The 3,104-nt window shown below is 45.3% G+C and overlaps 1 non-coding gene across 1 annotated transcript; it reads left to right on the forward strand.

The window, feature by feature from the left end:
* Positions 1–2,451: 2,451 nt before the first annotated feature.
* LOC120365199 (small nucleolar RNA SNORA40) lies at positions 2,452–2,584 on the forward strand. Its single transcript, XR_005580207.1, has one exon. It is a non-coding gene; the product is annotated as a small nucleolar RNA SNORA40 (small nucleolar RNA).
* Positions 2,585–3,104: the final 520 nt, after the last annotated feature.

Genomic DNA, 3,104 nt, shown 5'->3' on the forward strand with positions numbered 1-3,104 from the left:
ATGTTCCTGTAATTGGTTGCTTTTGCCCTGATTTCCTTCTCGGAGTCACCATCTCGCAGTTGGGTGTGATCCCAGCTCACACCTGCAGGGGAGGTGGTTTGCTGGGGAGGATCCGCATACTTATTTATGCCTGGGGAAGCCCCTCTTGCCAAGATGTTTGGGTGAGGCTCCAAAGGCAGCACGGAGGGTGACGTGGAACTTAGGGGCATTCATTTTATGGTAAAGCAGCCCTTTCTAAAGGAGAGCTCCACCAATAGTGCACAAAGTGAGCTCTACCCAGGAAACCACCCACCCACGAATCCTCGCCTCCTAAAACCAGGTTGTGGTTATCACATACCTTTTTGTGTGCTTTATATAAGGAATCCCATGGACACTGTGATCTGTGCTGCAAATCTCAAAAGAGGTGAGAGGGCTGGGCTCACACCTGCAATCCCAGCACTTTGGGAGGCCGAGGCGGGTAGATCACTTGAAGTCAGGAGCTCAAGACCAGCCTGGCCAACATGAGAAATGCCGTCTCTACTAAAAATAGAAAAATTAGCTGGGCAGGGTGGCAGGTGCCTCTAATCCTAGCTACTGGGGACAGTGAAGCAGGAGAATCACTTGAACCTGGGAGGCGGAGGTTGCTGTGAGCCAAGATTGTGCCACTGCACTCCAGCCTGGGCAACAGAGTGAGACTCCATCTCAACAAAAAAAAAATAAAGTCGAGGAGAGTCCTTTTTCTTCTAACTTTCTTGGACTCTTTGGACTACCTTGGAACCCTTCTATTTACTGCCTTGCTGGCATCATCTTCAGTTTATGAAAAACAGGCCCACAGAGAGGAAGTAATTTGCTCACAGGTACATCTAAAAAGTGACGAAGCCAGAGAAGAACTTCTCCTTCCTCATCTGAAACCTTTCCCAGAGCTGTATCTCCCTCCCAGAAGCAGAAAGAAGCCAGGCGAAGATGCACCTTGATCTCACTTGTGGTCTCAGCAAGAAAGCAGATGCATTGGGGATGAAGCCTCCAGCCCCTGGGAAATCGGAACCACTTCTTGCTCCAGAGGCCATTGAGGTGACACAAGGTGTGTTTCTTTCCCACAGATCACAGTCACCATATTTTACCTTTAAATGGAAACCATGAATCCTGAAGTACCCTTGTTAAGAGTCCAGTTTCAGCCTGCAATTCCTTTTTTTTTTTTTTTTTTTTTTTTGGTAAACCGCTTCAGCAAATGAAGTGTTGGCTTTTGTACTAGCAACCTCTCAGCCTCGGAAGGGATGCTCTGGCATCCAACTCTAAAAGACAAATTTCGCTGGGCACCGTGGCTCACGCCTGTTATCCCAACATATTGAGAGGCCGAGGCAGGCAAATTGCTTGAGCCCAGGAGTTCAAGAACAGCCCGGGTAACATGGTGAAACCCCATCTCTACAAAAAATACAAAAATTAGCCAGTGGTCCCAGCTACTTGAGTGGCTGAGGTGGAAGGATCTCCTGAGCCTGGGAGGCAGAGGTGACAGTGAGCCGAGACTGAACCACTGCATTCCAGCCTGGGTGACAGAGCAAGACCCTGTCTCAAAAACAAGTAAAAAGAAAAGATTTAAAAAAGACAAATTATCCCACAAGTGGTACATTGTGGTGGTGGTGGTAGGCCTCCTGCTGGTTGTTGAAACTGGATCAAAACAAGTTGACAATGTTATCTACTTCATGGGGCCATTGGAGAATTCATTGATAATGCGTGCAAAACCCCTTCTGCCTGCCACACGACCTAATGGGTAAGTGGTGGTCATGATGGTTGGAAGGGTAGTATATGCTGAGCATCTTCTAGTTGCAAGGGTTCCACATGTATTACCAAGTTAATCCTCACAGCAGATATGACTCTGTTTTACAAAGGAAGTGGTGGATGCTCAGAGAGGTTATGTAATGTGGGTCAAAGACACACAGCCAGGAAGGGAGGAGGCAGAAAGTGCCAGACTGCAAGTACACACACTTTCTACCCCACCATCTTCTTTCTCCCCAAAGAACATAGTCACTACTGTATGTGTGCAATGCTTAGAGGGCAGTGGATGCTCAACAGATGCTGAGACAGTGAGGGAGTAAATGGCCAGGCGCGGTGGCTCACGCCTGTCCCAGCCCTTTGGGAGGCCGAGGCAGGTAGATCATGAGGTCAGGAATTCAAAATCATTCTGACCAACATGGTGAAAACCCTGTCTCTACTAAAAGAAAAAATAGAAAATTTAGCTGGGCGTGATGGTGCGCACCTGTAGTCCCAGCTACTCGGGAGGCTGAAGCAGAAGAATTGCTTGAACCCGGGAGGTGGAGGTTACAGTGAGCCAAGATCACACAGTTACACTCTAGACTCTAGCCTGGGCAACAGAGCAAGACGCTGTCTAAAAAAAAGAATAAAGAAAGAAATACAGAGTGAGGGAGTAAATGAGATATGCCATGAACAGGATCCCCTATGCACTTAGGTTTTTGTTTTGTTTTGTTTTGTTTTGTTTTAACTTGTGGACAAATACTTCTGGATAGATGCAAAAAAAAAAAAAAATCCTCTTCTGCAACTGAGAACTTACTGTTCTGCATGAGTTTTGATACATATAAGAAAGGCTATTTTTTTAATGAGAAATTTCATTTTTATTGAATAAAAACATGATTATGCAAACATGAAAATGTATTCAAATATTTGAATACATTAAATTTTTTTGCAACTTCATATGCTTTATATAAAAGTATTGAGTTCAAAGCAGTATTATGCTTGGTAATAATTACCAAAATTCTGATTTTGCTATACTTTTCATCAGGATTTCTGGGACACCTCCCAACTAAACATATTAAGATTCTACAAAAATAAAAGATGACAACAGTCTTCCAAATAAGAGCAATCTGGGGGTGAGAAACAGCAGGACACATTTAGGTTACAAAGTTTGTAAAACTTAATTCTTGGCCAGGCACGGTGGCTCACGTCTGTAATTTTAGCACTTTGGGAGGCCGAGGCGGGCGGATCACACTGAGGTCAGGAGTTGGAGACCAGCCCTGGCCAACATGGCGAAACCCCATGTCTACTAAAAATTCAAGAAGTAGCTGATGTGGTGGTGGACGCTTGTAATCCCAGCTACTTGGAAGGCTGAGGCA

Source organism: Saimiri boliviensis, chromosome 7, assembly GCF_048565385.1.
Source record: "Saimiri boliviensis isolate mSaiBol1 chromosome 7, mSaiBol1.pri, whole genome shotgun sequence".
NCBI lineage: Eukaryota > Metazoa > Chordata > Mammalia > Primates > Cebidae > Saimiri > Saimiri boliviensis.